This window comes from Mustelus asterias, chromosome 1, assembly GCF_964213995.1.
Source record: "Mustelus asterias chromosome 1, sMusAst1.hap1.1, whole genome shotgun sequence".
NCBI lineage: Eukaryota > Metazoa > Chordata > Chondrichthyes > Carcharhiniformes > Triakidae > Mustelus > Mustelus asterias.
Window position 1 is genome coordinate 29,396,197 of NC_135801.1, and position 19,636 is coordinate 29,415,832.

Below are 19,636 nucleotides of genomic sequence, written 5' to 3' on the forward strand. Positions count from 1 at the left end.
TGGCCACGATTGGAGCCGGGGTAGAGATCACTGAATCTGTGAGAGTCAGACAAGGTCAAGAATACAGTTTGCAAGGGGTTAAATTTAAGGGGTTAAACTTAAGGGGTATTTGTAGTAATAAGTATTGTTGTATATGATATAGTGATAAGTACTAACTGCAGATAGTGATAAGTAACTGCTGCTTGTGCTGACCGACAAGAGGACAAGGTAGTGCCAGTCTCAAAACCCTGCCTTAGACCAGTTGGTAAGAAGAGGAATCTCCCACGTGAAGGTCAGGAGATTGAAGTGTGGAAAGAGACACCAAGGGCACTTAGGATTGTGAAGTACAAGTGGCAGAGGTCGGTTAACATCAAACTCTGTAATGGCGAACAAACGCAGAATTGCTATCTGATTGCATGAAACTTTGAAAAGTTGGGAACTGTACTGTCAATGTTGTGAAAAACGGGGCGGAAAAGGAGCTTGATCAACTCTGACCTAAACCGGACTCCGGTGGAGAAGCACCTTGCCGAGGTGGTAATAGTGGAAGCCGTGAGTATAACTTGAAACCCTGTAACGGTAGTGAAACACGGTGCTAGAGTAGTAATAGTGGCCGGGGGTAGTGAAGTCCCTACGGTAGAGAGCACACTTTACTAGCGAGTAATCGTGGCCGGGGTTAGTGAAGTCTGCGAAATGGCAGATAATGAAGTTAAAAGGGGACCTGCAGGATCCCTCATTGAAATTTACATGACAGACAGGAAAGAGTTAATAAAGAGAATGCAAAAGGATGGCTGGGATACTTCCCACACCTTAGAACAGCAGAGAGAGTGGATAGATAAAGAAAAGAGAAACATGACAAAGAAGATAGGAGTAATGTTAACACATCAGTTAGCTGGTCTAATTGAGCAAGTAGTCGCCTCTACTAAGAAGTGGAGAGAAGATAAAGAAAGGATTAAAGAATTAGAATCCCGAGTGAGGGAACTGGAAAAGCAAAACCAGGTTTTAGAAGAAAAGCAATGGAGAGGGGAAACTGTTCCTCTACCTCTTTACGAATCCACACAGCAGGAACCAACCGCTCCCCCAGAGGAGTGGGAAGCGCTAGAACACAACTTAGCACCAGTAACCCGAGGGGGAACAAATGCGTGACCAAAGGCAACTTATCAACCCTTCACCCCAGGTGAGAGACAACAGATAATGGCTTCCCTGGGTAAATTACAACCTAGAAGCGCAATCACTAAATTCTGGGAAGAATTAGACACAATCTGGGTAGGACACCAATTACACCTGAGAGACATACACCAGCTGGTCAGGGCAGCCTGTCCAGCGGATAAGTGGAGGCAGGTAGCAGGTAGACCCGCCGCTCCTCCAGCACAGGATTATAATGGGGGATGGTGGACACATGCAGTCGCCCTAACATTGGAGATAGATGCCCAACAGGCACCCTTCACCCACTTTAAAACAGAGATTCAGAGGGTATTAGGGAATGCTCCCACTAACTGGAGCAGAATTACCACAACAAAACAGTTAAAAGAGGAAGGAGCTTCTGAATACGGGGAACGGTTGTTCCAGGTATATCAAGAGTGCTCAGGACAAGGGAACCCAGGTTGAGGGGATCGAGCGTTCATCCAGGCTTTTAAGGATGGACTCTCCAGCGCTCACCAGGTCATCCTAAAAATGGGAGTGATTATGTCCCAAGATTATGATGAATTGGTAGAGTGGGCTAGCGGAGTACTGGGAGAAGAGAAATCCCAGGCAAGAACAAGGCTAGAAAGAGTAGTAGCCTACAGTAATGGGAATGGAACAAAGTCTAAACTGACTTGCCACAATTGTGGCCGGCAAGGACACTTTGTGAGGGATTGCGGGACTCCACGGAAAGGGAACAGATTTGGGAACAGTGGGAAACATTGCAGCCATTGTAATAAATATGGACACACAGAAGCAGTGTGTTGGAATAAGCATGGGAAACTCTCGACCCGATCCATGACCACAGCAGAACCGGAGGAACCACAGGACGTCCGGGGTCAGCAAGAGTGATGGTCTGCAGCCCCCATCCACAAAGGTAAGAAGGAGGGAAGGGTTTATGTGTCAGCACTAGTAGGGGGCAGGCAATGTTAGATGCTAGTGGACACAGGAGCATCCATATCTGTCACCGACCTATCTTTACCCACTACAAATAAAATGATTTACCTGACCGGGATAGGAGGGAACAAAACACCCGCCTACCTGAGCGAGACCACGTTAGTAGAAATAAATAATCTGTATATACCAATGAGGTTTTCTGTGTGCAAAAATAACGAGGGTACAATAATGGGAAATGATCTGATGAAAGAATATGAGATTCTGCTAGACTGTGGAAAGGGAGAATTAATCTGGCCAAGACAGGATGGTCGGAAAACGAGAATAGGGAAACTTACAAGTCACCTCGAAACTATTAGGGTGGCCACAGTCATTACCAGAAATTGGGAATTAGAAACAGGGGGGTTCGGAGCCATCTGTGCCTGTGTCCCCGGAGTATGGGCCAAAACGAAGTTCGATACCGGTTTGACTAAAACAGACCCAATAAAGGTACCGGGACTGGAGCATAAGCCACACCGACAATACCCAATCGAACCAGAGGCAGAGAAAGCTATAGTGGAGATAGTTAAAGGATTAGTGGAAAGGGGGATTCTGAGAGAAACCACAAGCACCACTAACTCCCCAACATGGCCAGTGTGCAAGCCTGACGGAAGCTATCGGCTCAATAAAGTCACGTCCAAATTGCACCCCATTGTAGCAAGCCCTTCGACAATCCTGAATGGACTGTCACAGGAGCATAAAATATTCACAGTACTGGACATAGCCAACGGATTCTGGTCCGTGCCATTGGATCCTGAATCCCAAGACAAATTCACCTTTACAGTGGGAGACAGACAGTACACTTGGACTCGTTTACCACAGGGATTCCACAACAGCCCCGCTATATTCCATCGAGCAATGAGTGACATCCTGAACAGGGTAGAACTGCCGGAGGGTAGTACGGTCCTACAATATGTAGACGATATCCTGATAGCTTCAGAGTCCAAGTCAGGACATCAAGAAGCCTTATATTTAGTACTGAATGAATTAAAAGCCGCAGGGTTAAAGGTGAGCCCCAAAAAGGCAGAAATCGGGAAAACACAGGTCCTATACCGAGGACACCTTATATCCCAAGGACTTAAAGAAATGCCAACGGACTGAAAGAAGGCGGTACAACAAATGCTGCGACCCGTCACTGTAAGAGGGGTCAGAAAGGTGCTAGGACTATTCAACTATAGCCGGAGTTTCATCCCAGGGTTCGCAAAATTAGCAGAACCCATACAAAGACTAGTCAAAGGGAGAAAACCAGCTTTAGATCCAATAGAATGTGGACCTGAGCAGGAAGAAGCTTACACTAAACTAAAAACAGAACTGATATCAGCCCCTGGACTAGGATTACCCGATTCTAATAAGGACCTCCACATCCACTGTAGTACTGTGGGAGGGTTCTATTCCGCCGTGGTAACACAAGACCATGGCGACAGAAAGAGACCCACAGGATATTATTCCACAGCAGAAGGGCCGGTAGTCACCGGACTGCCAAGGTGCATAACCGCCTTGGATTGCGCTGCCTGGGCTGTACAGGTTAGCGAGCCAGTAATCATGGCAGGGAATATAATCCTCCACACCAAACACACCTTGGTAGAAATGTTGAACACGGGAAAACTAAGGTCAGTCTCAAATATGAGAAGGGCTAAGTGGGAAGCTGTCCTCGTACCTCCAAGCAAGTCCATGATAATAATAAGGGATACAGGAAATAACCCAGCAGAAGGGATTTTAGACGAAGGAGAGCCACACAATTGTGAAGATGTAGATAGGGACGAAGAAGAGGGTAGGATAAAGGATGTACCCTTAATAACAGCTGAGGAGACCCTTTTTGTGGATAGGTCACGCAAATAAATGGAAGGATCACCCCGAACAGGGTGTGCAGTAGTGAATGACAAATTAGAGACAGTAAGGTCAGGAAGGATTGATGGAGGTCTATCTGCGCAAGTGGCAGAACTAGTGGCACTCACACAGGCACTAGAGTTATCTAAAGGTAAAACGGTAAACATCTATACAGACAGTCGCTATGCATTCGGAATCATACATGACTACATGACAGCATGAGGAAGAAGAGGGTTCATAACCACAGGAGGGACCCCTAGTAATCACCAGCAAAGAATTGAGGCATTATTGAGAGCTAGCGAGAAACCTAGAGAAACCGCAGTAATCAAAATTAAAGCGCACCAGAAAGATCCAGGAAGAGATAACCCGGACTGGTTAAATTTCAAAGGGAACCAAGCCGCAGACAGGGTGACACAGTTAGCCTTAGGACAGGAGACAATTGGTGAGCTGCCAGTAGCAGCAACAGAACAGACAGGAGACAAAATAGATATTCGGGACTTATATGAGGATACCCCAAGGGAGGAAAAGGAGAAATGGGAAGCACAGCGAGCAGCCAAAGGGACTGAAAACATTTGGAGATGGGAAGATAAGGTAATAGCACCAGAGTGCATCCAAAACATCCTGTTGGAACTACACCACGGACTCTCACATGTGGGTAGAGAGGCCATGATAACTAGTATAGGAAAGGAATGGTGGTGGAAAGGAATGGGAAGAGATATAGCCTGACACTGTCACCGATGCGTGATGTGCACGCAATACAACCCTGGTAGACCCATAAAAATTAAAATAGGACACCAGCCAAGACCAAAGGGACCCTGGGAACATCTGCAAATAGATTTCACAGGGCCATTACCACAATCCCATGGCAAAACTTATTGTCTGGTTATTATAGACCAGTTCACCAGGTGGGTAGAAGCGTTCCCTACTACAAATTGTACTGCTACCACGGTGGCTAGGATATTGGCAGAAGAGGTCATCCCTAGATGGGGTGTACCCCTAAAAATCGATTCGGACCAAGGGACGCACTTCACTGGAAAGGTGGTAAAAACAGTATGTCAATTAATGGGGATAAAACAAAAATTTCACATCCCCTACCACCCACAGAGTTCTGGAATGGTGGAACGCATGAATAGAACATTAAAAAATGCATTAGCTAAAGCCATACAAACATTGGGGAAAATGTGGACACAGAGGTATTGGCCACTATACTAATGAGATTAAGGGCTACCACAAACCGGACCACCGGATTAACCCCTTATGAGCTAATGACAGGACGGGCGATGCAGTTACCCGAAAGCATCATAACAGGTGGGACCGATGTAGGTCCACTAAAAGATAAAACCAGGAGATATGTCCTGGAACTAAGCACCCAACTAAAAGGGATGCGCAAATTGGTAAAGGACAATCAGGAAATAAAAGACGCAGAGAGAGAGCTTGGAATGCTCCCTGACGTCCCAACAGCAGGAAGTCGCGTCCCAGTGAAAACGCTACCTGACAAACCAGGGTTTGCACCAAAATGGAATGGGCCATAAGAAGTTATAATTAGTGGAGATACCTGTGCCTGTATAGACATAAGAGGGAAAGGTGTCTGGAAACACTGGACACAACTAAAACTATACAAGGGGACAAATATGTAATTAAATTGATGAACTAACGAAAATGCTTTCCTCAACACAGGCAAAGACTGCAAGCAAGAACGACTGGCGCGTGGGTTGAATAGATAATATAACTTGTAAAGATTATATGAATTATAGTGTTAGGTTTGATATTTGATCGTTGCGAATATGTATGCAATCGCGTATGTAACTGTACTTCTTTGCGTTGTCGCGATTGTAAATTTAACTGGATTGGAGGATATCTTGTTTTACAAAGCTCACATACATTTACACAGGAATCGAACTGTATGTTACCCGTTAGCACAATTGGTTGAAGCCCTATTTGTAGCCACCCCTGGGTGGACCCCTCATGACTTATATACCGTAGATACATCAGATACACCCTGTAAGGGGCAAATTGGCAAATCTAAAAGAGGTATTCAGGGGAGATGTGTGGGACTTGTAAACCCCACAGATCCTGTGTGCAGCTTGTTCAGATACTGCAAGCTGTCCGCTTTGTTTTACGGGGCAGGGATGGGAATGTGCCTATGCCTTGGTCCCTAAGAATGATTCCTGCGTACAGACGCAGTGCATCCGTCAACATTGTCGGGTTAATACGGAACAGTTTACTTGCACTTGTGATGAACAGAAATGTCTGAATATAACCGCGGGAAGACAGCTTATTTGTGGACAATGCAATGGAACTCATGTAAGCTCAGACAAATGGACATACCCCTTTGATACTTACCAGGTGGTGGGATCAAACGGGGAGTCAAGTAAACCGAACAATTGGCAATATGAACAAACTCATAATCAAGACACTAAATGTTACCGGGCTAAGAAGGGATATGTGTTCCTCTTCAATGGTACTTACATGACAGAAACACCAAATCTCCCAAACCGTTTTGCAGTAGGAACAATCGGACCACTGACTGTTCCATGCCCTCAGAAGGGGCATATTCGGAGGAGAATAGTAACTCGGGCTATCAGCAAAGAATTCTGCGCTGACTGGGAAGCCCCGGGCACAATGGGATCCTCACTGGGATATGGGTTCCTTGGAGCCTTATCTCTGGGGGGGAGGGGGGGCGGGACGGGGGGGGGGGGGGGGGGGCGGCAGCAGGAGTGATTAGTGCAAAGAATAGGAATCATATTGTTTGTCGACTAACAGTCCTGGGAAACAGCACTTCAAAAGCACTGGAGGCTGTTAACCAAGAAATGGCTGAACTGAGATTATATGCACAACAGACATGATATGCAGTGGACTATCAGTTAGCACAACAAGGGGGAGTGTGTACAATTATAGGCAATAAATGCATAACCCATGTCACAGACGAGTCCTATAACATTACACAGGTCATCAATAGCATCAGAGAACAACTTGATAGCTTCAGACAGGGACCCAAGAAAGGAAGTAACTGGCTGGAATGGCTAGTGGGGGGGGTCCTGGGAATCTTACTTATTACACGGATTGGTCACGCTCATTTCAATTGTAATTGTCTGTTGTCTCATTGTTGGATGCCTAAAAGTCTGTTGCAAGGTGATGGTGACTAGAATTTTGCCAGGAGCCAGTGTATACATCGAAGAAGAAACCCCGATGAAGATCCCCGAAGACATCAGAAGAAACGAAGAAGGAAAGAAGAAGAACAAAGAATTATACAAATAAAAATTCTATTATTGGTCTAAGGATTAGTGAAACTCATAATCCGACCAAAAGCGGGGACTGAAGGAGGAAAAGTATACAGATGGATACACATAAGATGGTGGTCTGGCACACAGTCACCTGGGAAAGAGACATTAAACGGACACTGACTTTTAGCCCAGACAATTACTTAGGATTAAAGACACTCAGACAACTACTTGTAAATTAAAATATGCAGGAATTAGATACTGCAGGAAGCCAGTGGAAATAGGGACAAAAGGGTCTGGTAAAGAGATTAGCTACAGGTGGGATCGGGAATATAAAATGCAAGAAAACCAATTACTGTAAACTACTGTATGAATAGACCGAAACTAAAGTCATTGATAGTCACTGACGTAGGAAATGTATCCATTCATAGAACAATGCGATGTTAACATGCTTATGTCTGTATCTGTCTGTATCTGTCTTTAACGATGTGTTTAACGATCGATCACCTACTTGATTACAACGATGTGATAATGGCTAGATGTCCGGTCCATCTATTGTGTAAAGGGTATAAAGATGGACCGCTCCTATTGTCTCATTGAGAGAAGGTTTGCTGCTTGTTAGTGCCTTTTCTCCATGAAGCTTCGTTTAATAAAACTGTATTGTTGAAACCTTCAAGTCTGACTCACAAGTGGCATTTTTCCCACAACACGGACTTTCAGAGCACCCTCCATGCTCTCATCCCACGTACTCCCCGTGTTGGAGATCTCTATTGTCTCCCGAAGATACACAAGGCAAACACACCCGGCCTTCCCATCGTATCGGGCAATGGGACCCGGTGCGAGAACCTCTCCAGTTATGTCGAGGGCATCCTGAAACCCATTGTACAAAGAACCCCCAGCTTTTGTCGCGACACTACGGACTTCCAACAGAAACCCGGCACACATGGAGCAGTTGAACCAGGAGCGCTCCTCGTCACAATGGATGTCTTGGCCCTCTACACCAGCATCCCCCACGATGATGGCATTGCTGCAACGGCCTCAGTACTCAGCGCCGACAACTGCCAGTTTCCAGATGCAATTTTACAACTCATCCGCTTCATCCTGGACCACAATATCTTCACCTTCAACAACCAGTTCTTCATCCAGACACACGGAACAGCCATGGGGACCAAATTCGCACCTCAATATGCCAACATTTTCATGCACAGGTTCGAACAAAACTTCTTTACCGCACAGGACCTTCAACCGATGCTATACACTAGATACATCGATGACATTTTCTTCCTTTGGACTCATGGTGAACGATCACTGAAACAACTATATGATGACATCAACAAGTTCCATCCCACCATCAGACTCACCATGGACTACTCTCCGGAATCGGTTGCATCCTTGGACACACGCATCTCCATTAAGGACGGTCACCTCAGCACCTCACTATATCGCAAGCCCACGGATAACCTCACGATGCTCCACTTCTCCAGCTTCCACCCTCAACACGTTAAAGAAGCCTTCCCCTACGGACAAGCCCTCCGTATACATAGGATCTGCTCGGATGAGGAGGATCGCAACAGACACCTCCAGATGCTGAAACGTGCCCTCATAAGAACAGGATATGGCGCTCAACTCATCGATCGACAGTTCTGATGCGCCATAGCGAAAAACCGCACCGACCTCCTCAGAAGAAAAAAACGGGACACGGTGGACAGAGTACCCTTCGTTGTCCAGTACTTCCCCGGAGCGGAGAAGCTACAGCATCTCCTCCAGAGCCTTCAACATGTCATTGATGAAGATGAACATCTCGCCAAGGCCATCCCCACACCCCCACTTCTTGCCTTCAAACAACCGCACAACCTCAAACAGACCATTGTCCGCAGCAAACTACCCAGCCTTCAGGAGAACAGTGACCACGACACCACACAACCCTGCCACAGCAACCTCTGCAAGAGGTGCCGGATCATCGACACAGATGCCATCATCTCACGTGAGAACACCATCCACCAGGTACACGGTACATACTCTTGCAACTCGGCCAACGCTGTCTACCTGATACGCTGCAGGAAAGGATGTCCCGAGGTATGGTACATTGGGGAAACCATGCAGACACAGCGACAATGGATGAATGAACACCGCTCAACAATCACCAGGCAAGACTGTTCTCTTCCTGTTGGGGAGCACTTCAGCGGTCATGGGCATTCGGCCTCTGATATTCGGGTAAGCGTTCTCCAAGGCGGCCTTCACGACACATGACGGCCCAAAGTCACTGAGCGGAAACTGATAGCCAAGTTCCGCACACATGGGGATGGCCTCAACCGGGATATTGGGTTCATGTCACACTATCTGTAATCCCCACAGCTTGCCTGGACTTGCAGAGTCTCACTGGCTGTCCTGTCTGGAGACAATACACATCTCTTTAACCTGTCTTAATGCTCTCTCCACTCACATTGTTTGTACCTTTAAGACTTGATTAGCTGTAAGTATTCGCATTCCAACCATTATTCTGTAAATTGAGTTTGTGTCTTTATATGCCCTGTTTGTGAACAGAATTCCCACTCACCTGAAGAAGGAGCTTAAGGCTCCAAAAGCTTGCGTGGCTTTTGCTCCCAAATAAACCTGTTGGACTTTAACCTGGTGATGTTAAACGTCTTGCTGGTAGGAGACAGAGGATGGTGCTATGTGCTGGTTAGGTGCATTGGCTATGCTAAAATTCTCCCTCAGTGTACCCGAACAGGAGTATGGCGACTAGGGGATTTTCACAGTAACATCATTGCAGTGTTAATGTAAGCCTACTTGTGACACTAATATTTAATCATTTGGCTAGTGTTTGTTGCTCTTGAATTTAAAAGACATATGCTTTTTGCAGATTTGAAATTCTTGACTCGGGAGGGGAGCATCAGGAAGCTTTGTCAATCCTATTTACGACCCACGCACCTCTGCTGGGAAGTGGTCATTTTTCCTTGTTGGAGTTGGAAAGGTGGTTGTTCCACACAGTCTAATGAATAACCTGGCAATTGTTACTCTCCAGGTACACATAAAGACTGTTCACCTGAGGTGAGATATCAGAGGAGACTCGGTGACTGGTGAGTCACACCTCAGAATGCGTTAATGATGAGAGAACACAAGGGAAAAAATGCTTTGCCAAAATATATTCTCTGCAGGTGACCAATTACATCCACATGTGTCACTTAATAGGTGATGCACTATCAATTACGCAAAGACTAGTTAGTACGCAAGAACAAATAGGCTTTTATTCGCAAAAGACTTGGAGCACACCCATGCTGATGAACTGGTCCAGCGACTGAGGCAGGGGGGTTGGGAGCAGTCACCTTTATACCTGGACCAGGGGGGGAGGAGTCTCAGGCAGGGCCGGCAGGGGCATGTCCAGACATGTCACACACACACACTGGCAATAAGCTTAACAGTGGTTTACCACATTCACCCCCTGCTTTTAAAAAAGAGTCCGGCGGGGGTGAGGTGGATGGAACAATATTTACAGAATTACAATTTTACAAATTCAGTCTCTCTGGGGGCTTGATCTTCCACTGCGACCACCGTAGTGCCGGTTGTGGTGTCGGTTCCGGTGGCTGCGGTTTTGGTTCAGGCGCCAGGCCGTAGTCGCTCGAGTCGTTCATAGTCCCTTCCGGTTGTCGGGAGCGTGGTGGCGGCTCCTGGGGCTCAGGCGTGCTGTATACGGGGGTTGGGGGTGTGGGGTTGTGGGTCGTCGTGGTCCCTGGGGCACCTGCGGGTGCCAGGTGTCGAATAGAGACCGTGTCCTCCCACCCGTCGTGATACGCCACATAGGTGTATTGGGGGTTGGCGTGGAGGAGCTGGACCCTTTCAACCAGGGGGTCCGACTTATGGGTTCTCACGTGCTTCCGGAGCAGGACAGGGCCTGGGATGTCAGCCACGTCGGTAGTGAGGTCGCCGAGGAGGACTTCCTGGGGAAAACAAACATCCTATCATGAGGGGTAGCATTGGTAGCTGTGCAAAGGAGTGATCTAATCGAGTGTAGTGCATCAGGGAGGACCTCTTGTCAGCGGGTGACTGGAAAACCTTTAGACCTCAGAGCTAGTAAAACAGCCTTCCAGACTGTCGCGTTCTCCCTCTCTACCTGTCCGTTCCCCCTGGGGTTGTAGCTGGTGGTCCTACTCGAGGCTATGCCTTTGGAGAGCAGGTACTGTCATAGCTCATCACATATAAAGGAGCATCCCCGGTCGCTATGGATATAGCTAGGGAAACCGAACAGGGTGAAGAGGCTGTGCAGGGCCCTGACGACCGTGGCCGAGGTCATATCCGGGCAGGGAACAGCGAAAGGGAAACGTGAATATTCATCAATGACGTTGAGGAAGTATATGTTGCGGTCAGAAGAGGGGAGGGGGCCTTTGAAGTCGACGCTTAGGCGCTCGAAAGGGTGGGTGGCCTTTATGAGGTGTGCTCTGTCTGGCCAATAGAAGTGCGGTTTACACTCTGCGTGGACCTGGCAGTGTCTGGTTATAGACCTGACTTCCTCAATGGAGTAGGGCAGGTTACGGGTTTTGATGAAGTGAAAAAACCTGGTGACTCCCGAGTGGCAGAGGTCGTTGTGGCAAGTCTGCAATTGGTCTATTTGTGCGCTGGCACATATTCCCCGGGACAGGGCGTCTGGGGGTTCATTGCGTTTCCCGGGCCGGTATAAGATGTCGTAATTGTAGGTGGAAAGCTCGATTCTCCACCTCAATATTTTATCATTTTTGATCTTGCCCCACTGCGTGTTGTTAAACATGAATGCAACTGACCGTTGGTCCGTGAGTAGGGTGAATCGTTTACCAGCTAGGTACTGGCACCAATGTCGTACAGCTTCCACTATGGCTTGGGCCTCCTTCTCGACTGAGGAGTGTCGAATTTCAGGGCCTTGGAGGGTTTGTGAAAAGAAGGCCATGGGTCTGCCCGCCTGGTTAAGGGTGGCGGCTAGGGTGAAGTCAGACACATTGCTCTCCACCTGGAACGGGATGGATTCGTCTACAGCGTGCATCGTGGCCTTCACGATGTCTGCTTTGATGCGGTCGAAGGCCAGGTGGGCCTCTGCCGTCAGGGGAAAAGAGGTGGATTTGATGAGTGGACGGGCTTTATCCGCATAATTGGGGACCCACTGGGCGTAATACGAGAAGAAGCCCAGGCATCTCCTCAGTGCCTTGAGGCTGGTGGGGAGGGGAAGTTCCAGGAGGGGACGCATGCGGTCGGGATCGGGACCGATGACCCTGTTTTCCACAACACAACCAAGGATGGCGAGGCGGCGTGTGCAGAATACGCACTTCTCCTTATTATAGGTCAGATTTAGGAGAGTGGTGGTGTGGAGGAATTTGTGGAGGTTGGCGTCGTGGTCCTGCTGATCATGGCCACAGATGGTGACGTTATCCAGGTACGGGAAGGTGGCCCGCAGCCCGTTCTGGTCCACCATTCGGTCCATCTCACGCTGGAAAACCGAGACCCCGTTGGTGTCGCCGAAAGGGACCCTAAGGAAGTGATAGAGGCGGCCATCCGCCTCGAAGGCAGTATATTGGCGGTCTTCCGGGCGGATAGGGAGCTGGTGGTATGGAGATTTTAAGTCGATGGTGGAGAACACCCGATATTGCGCAATCTGATTAACCATGTCAGATATGCGGGGAAGGGGGTATGCGTCAAGCTGCGTGTAGCGGTTATGGTCTGACTGTAGTCAATGACCATGCGATGTTTCTCCCCAGTCTTAACAACGACTACTTGGGCTCTCCAGGGGCTGGTACTGCCCTCGATGATCCCCTCCCCTAGGAGCCGTTGTACTTCGGACCTGATAAAAGCCCTGTCTCCAGCACTGTACCGTCTGCTCTTGGTGGCGATGGGCTTGCAGTCGGGGGTGAGATTTTCTCAGTGAGGGAGGGGCGACTTTAAGGGTCGAGAGGCTGCAGGTGGTGCGCGGTGAGCGATCTAAGAACTGGGGATTGCAAACAGAGAGCGGGGGAAAAGGCCCATTATACTCCATGGTGACACTCCTAAGGTGACACAGGAAATCTAGCCCCAGGAGTATGGCAGTGCAGAGTTGTGGCAGCACGAGGAGCCTGAAGTTTTTGTGCCCCGTACAGTCAGGGTCGTCACGCAGTACCCGAGGACATCCACCGAGTGGGATTTTGAAGCCATGGAGATCGTTTGCTTCATTGGCAGTACTGAAAGCGCGTAGCGACTCATTGTGTTAGGGTAAATAAAGCTCTCCGTACTCCCACAGTCAAATAAACACGTTGTAGTGCGACCATTTACCTCGATGTCCATCATGGACCTGGCGAGATGGTGAGGCCTGGATTGGTCCAGCGCAACCGAAGCCACCATTGGATTTTGCGGCGCAGCTGAAGGCGTCCAAGATGGTGGCCCGCACGGCTCACACGCGGCTGATGGCATCCAAGATGGCGGCCCACGCGGCTAAAGGCGTCCAAGATGGCAGCCCGCACGGCTCACACGCAGCTGAAGGCGTCCAAGATGGCGGGTCGCACGTGGCGCTACTGGGCTTGGAGGTCGACTTCTCCCTGCATACCTTCGCGTAATGGCCTTTCTTTCCACACCTGGAGCAGAACGCATCCTTCGTCGGGCAGCATTGTGGGGGGTGCTTCCCCAGGCTGCAGAAGTAGCACTTCGGGCCTCCAGAGACTGCCGCAGCGGTCGGGTCATTGGTGGGACGTGGCGTGGTGTAGGCCTGCGGCCCTCCCGAGTACAGAGGTGGTAGCGACTGCGGCGTCCACGATGCACCACCGTGGTCGGGGGTGTAGGCCTCGAGATTACGGAAGGCCACCTCTAACGAGTCGGCAAGCGCTACAGTCTTTTGTAGATCCAGCCCACCCTGTTCCAGCAGTCGTTGTCGGATATAGTTTGACCTGATACCCGTGACACAGGCATCTCTGATTAAGTCCTCAGTGTTTTGGGTGGCTGTTATGGCCTTGCAGTTACAGGCCCTGCCAAGTGCTCGCAACGCACGCTGGAATTGGTCGCCCGATTCTCCTGGCTGTTGTCTGCGAGTAGCCAGAAGATGTCTGGCGTAGATTTCATTAGTTTGTTTGTTGTACTGGCCTTTTAAAAGTTCGATCGCATCCTCGTAAGTTTCAGTGTCTCTGATCATCGAGAATACCTGATCGCTTACCCGGGCATGGAGCACATGGAACTTGTCGGTTTCGGTCCGGACGACGGAGGTGGAGGCGGTGAGGAAGGTTTCGAAACATCGCAGCCAGTGATCGAAGCTGTTAGAGGCTCCTACGGCTTGAGGATCCAATTCTAATTTATCGGGTTTTAATATCTGCTCCATCCCAAAACCTTTTTTTTTCTTTTGCGAATAAAATTGATGCACTATCAATTACGCAAAGACTAGTTAGTACGCAAGAACAAATAGGCTTTTATTCGCAAAAGACTTGGAGCACACCCATGCTGATGAACTGGTCCGGCGACTGAGGCAGGGGGGTTGGGAGCCGTCACCTTTATACCTGGACCTGGGGGGGAGGAGTCTCAGGCAGGGCCGGCAGGGGCATGTCCAGGCATGTCACACACACACACACTGGCAATAAGCTTAACAGTGGTTTACCACAATAGGTTCAAAGGAATGACATGACTTGGGTTATCATTAATTCCAATATTCTGCAATTGAACTAAACTGAGAAGTTACCAACATTCTTGTTTCGGTAATCTGATATTTATACTGCGTTGTATTGATATCTGCATTTCAGTTCTTTATGGGACAGAATAATAAATTCTCATTTTCCCCCTTCCATCGCACACCAGCATCAAGAGAATAAAACGGTAATAAAATCTGAAATGTGTTAATGGTAAAAGCAATGTTAATAAGGATCCATTTTTACTGATCTTTGCCAATGGAACATCTATTCCTAGGCACAAAGGTTGGAAAAATAGGGTGGAGATCCTTTGAATTATGATACCAATTTGGAGAAGCTGTGACACAGAACTACATGCATGCTAAAAGGTGGAAGTAGCATAAGACAGACAGAGCTGAGCCATTCCACAACCAACAGATGAGATCAAAGCTCTATCGTCCTTATTCTTGTTCCAGTTCTGATTCATGCTCCTTACTGTTATAAAAAAACTCAAAGAGCCTGATTTTACCATTTTCATTCTAAGTGCTGAATCTGGGTGCAATTCAGATCCGACTAGGAAATCTGCTTTCAGGCGTCCCAATACGCACTTAGCCTGAAAAAAAAATCACGGGTTTGAATCGCGCTGTGGGCGGGGCTTAGTGTGCCCAAAGCGATCGGAGCTCTGAACTGCGCATGCGCAGTTAGAAAAAAAATTGGAACAGCGCGCCCGTGTCAGATCGCTCCCGGGCCGCAGAAAGCGGAGAAAGCGGCCCGGGAGCAAAAAACGAGAGCAATGGCCCCCACAGACATCACTGTCCCCCTTATCCACTCCCCCTCCGCCCCGCTACCCAGACCGATCACGACTCCCTGCCCCCTTCCCCGGCACCGATCGCCCGAAGAGTGGCAGCGGAACCCCCTGCTGCCCCCGTCGCCCCCACGAGAGATCCATCTGGTCTCCCCCTACTCCCCCCCCCGCACCAGTGAACGATCGGGCCTCCCCCCTCAGCAGAGATACATCTGACCCACCTACCTCCCCCCCCCCCCCTCCAAGAGAATGATCTGGCCTCACTCTCCACCCCCTCCCCAGAGGTACATCTGACCCGCCTTCTCCTCCCCACCCCATAATCAGAGAATGATCTGACCCACCTCCCTCCCCCCTCCACCACCGATCTGAGTCAGAGAGCCTTGGAAGCTCTGAACTCGCCTCTTCAGCAGCTGGAGCGCCCGAAACAGACTTTTATTCAGCAGGTCCATTTCGGCTCGATTCGGGATTGGCAAACGCGGTGGTAAAGGGGGAAATGCTGATAAAGTTGGGTGGGCAGTTCATTAATTCAATTGAAATGCATGCAAATGCATTAACGCGTTAATGACCTCACCCCCGACTTGACCACGTTTTGGCGCCCGTGGTAAAATCGGGCCCAAAGGCTACAGATGAACTTCACTTACACTAAGGACAGTGTAATAGATGTCAGTGACCCCCCCCCCATGGCTGGAATTTTACCAGCCCGCCCGCCATGGGAATCAGAGCAGGCGAGGGGCGGAGCATGGAAAGGACGGTTGACCTCGGGCAAGATGTTATGGTTTCAGGATGAGCAAGGCTGGAAAATCCTGCCCATTATGTCCACAAGATTTTGTTAACCAAAACATAAAGGAATGTTAAGGGGGCGATCTTGGGCCCACGCTCACCATCCGTGCAACTGCCGGCAGGCGCTCATGATCCAGAAATTACCATTCTCACCGGCGATTTTGGATCTTCCCTGCCCCTCGCTGGCGATATAAGACCATAAGATCATAAGATATAGGAGCAGAATTAGATCCCCCCTCATCCTTCTAAACTCCATCGAGTATAGACCGAGACTCCTCACCCGCTCCTCATATGAAAACCCTTCATTCCGGGATCATTCTTGATATCATCAAGTTCATGCCCTTAAGGGGTGTGAGCCTGCCTTACATGCATTTGAATAGTTTTTAATATAATTAACCTGCTCCCTCACCAAATATTTGCCCCTCGTCATCTATTAACACTTCAGTCAACATGGTTTACAACAGATTCACCTAGACGTGAACCCGTCGTGAGGGTCTTCCTCGGGGCACAAAGGTAAGTATAGAAGACATTGCCAAACAGTGGCTTGGCACTACCCCCTACCTCTACCCCATGGCATCAGGTTGTCTTTGGCAGGTTGGCACCATGCCATTCTGGCATCAAGCTAACATGGCACTGCCAACGTGTGCCAAGGGGCAGGCCCCAGTGGGAGCCTCACGAGGTGTGCGCGAGGGAGGGGGATTCATTAAGATGTGGTGGTGGTTGGGAGCAGGAGGAGGAGCTGGGGATGCCAGCAATGAGCGTTTGGGGAGGAGGGTGGGGGTAGCTGCTGCCTCAGATTGTGGGGCGCAGATGGGGGGAGGGGAGAAGGGGGGATTGGCGAGGATGTGGGATGGGGGCTGATGATCAGCGGGGCGGAAGGGGCCAATGATTGGAGGGGGTGGGCAGTGGTAGAGAAGTGCCAATTCGGATTGGAGGTGGGGAGGGGAGCCCTGGAGACAAACATGGTGGGCTGTGAGGGGGCAGAATGTTTACTCAGGTTATGATCGGGATGCCCTTTAAAGATAGCGCCCCAATCTCTGTGCCGCCAGGATTTGCTGGCATGTTGAGGCCTGCCCCAGTCTGTATGGCGGTGTGAAAAACGCTCCCTTGAATCTTTTGGGCATAATGTCACAAGATCTGGAGAGAAAACTGATCAGTTTCACTACAGAGAAACACGCCGGTTTTCTCACCAGAAACAACACTGCCATTTTTTGGTAAGATTTAGCCCAAAGAACCCGAGAGCACTTGACAGGTTTGATACTGACAGGTAATTCCCTCTTGCAGGGTAATCTGAAACTAAGGGGCACAAGTTAAAAATTAGGAATCTCCAATTTAAGACAGATGAGGAGGATTTTTCTCTCTCAGAGCTTTGTTCGCCTGGGGAATTCTCTTCCCCAGAGAACAGCGGAGGCTGGTTCAATGAATAGATTCAAGGCTGAGTTGGATCGAAGTTGTGATTGGCGAGGGAGTCAAGGACCAGGATGGGGGTGGGGGTGTGGAGGGTGGGTGGGCCAGACAGCAAAGTGGAGTTGAGACCACAATCAGATCAGACATGCTTATGTCAACTGGTGGAGTAGGTTCAATGGGCCAAGTGGCCACCTCCTGCTCCTAATTCTCATGTTCTTACGTGTTCAATGTAATATCTATGTTGAAAGTCTCGTCAAGAACAATTAGTATTGATTTCAATTTAGAAATCTTGCCCCTATACCCCTGAAATTTCTCCAGACCGCAGATTGCCTCTCATATGAGCTTCTTTCATTATCTGCTCAATATTATTGTTTAATCTTATTGGAAGCAGAGAGGATGATTTTCACCTTACGCACCTTGTGGGAAAGTGAATGACTCGGGTGCCATCCTCGGTGTTAGCACCCTGATGAATTTTACTCTTCAATCGGGGCACTTGTCAGTGGGTAGCTCCTAGTTTAACTTCCACTTCTTTAGCAGAGAGCTTTTGCTTGGTTCCTTCCCTTAGTGATAAGGCAGAGATCGTGAATGTTTGAGGAATTAACCCACACCTTATTTATGGCACTTTAAGGGACGGAAGCCATGGCTGCACTCGATTGAAACAAGTTAGGTCAGGTTTAATCTACAACACCCTTAGATTAATCAGTTTGAATCATTTGCTCAAAACCACAAGTCTGAATAGGTTTGTGGGTTTGACATGGCAAGAATAATTGTGGCAGATGTAATTCTCGTTTTGGCTGTATTTCATGCATTGGCAGAGGGTATGTAATTCAAGATGCTGAAAATGATGTATGGGAACTGAACATGACTGATGCAAATCACATAATAGTCATGTCACCTTGATGAACAAAGCTCTTACTACAGAGCAACCTTATTGCAAAATGTTTCAAAGTCACTGGAATTCAGCATGAAGTCAGGACAAACTATGATGGAGAGATATTTAAAGTTCTGCTTTTGATGCGCTATTCAAACACGAGGCTTGAAGCTCAGTAAATGAAAGGCTTTTATTTACTGTAACGAAGCTACCAGAACTTATATACACTATCCCAGACTGAAGGGGTCCCGGCCAGAGCAGGGACTCTTATACCTCTCCCAGGAGGCGGAGCCCGACTGGGATGTGCCACAACACTACAGTACAAAGGTGTAACAACCCCACCCTAACCCCAACAGCAACAATAGCACAACCCAACAGTAACATATGTACATCCTTGTAGTACTGGCCAGCCCCTGGCTCAGCACTATCCAGTGGGAACCAACGATGGTTCACCACATTCACCCCTCCTTTGAGAACAAAGGTCGGCGGGGTACAAAAAACAGAATAAAGTGTCAGCAGTCTATAAGGCACGGTAGCACAGTGGTTAGCACTGCTGCTTCACAGCTCCAGGGGCCTGGGTTCGATTCCCGGCTTGGGTCACTGTCTGTGTGGAGTTTGCACATTCTCCTCGTGTCTGCGTGGGTTTCCTCCGGGTGCTCCGGTTTCCTCCCACAGTCCAAAGATGTGCGGGTTAGGTTGATTGCTAAAAGTGCCCCTTAGTGTCCTGGGATGTGTAGATTAGAGGGATTAGTGGGTAAAATATGTAGGGATATGGGGGTAGGGCCTGGGTGGGATTGTGGTCGGTGCAGACTCGATGGGCCGAATGGCCTCTTTCTGTACTGTAGGGTTTCTATGATTTCTATGAAGTTCAGACGGTCAGGGGGACCGCACCGTCGTTGTGACCTCCTCAATACCGGCAGTGACACCGGAGTCGGCACTTGCGGTGGCGTTCTCCCCAAGGCGGCGTCCAGCTGTTCTTCCACGGATTCACAGGCCGGATGACCCTGAGGTGACGGTAGTCCAGGGGATCCTGACACGCCCTGCGGTGGCGACC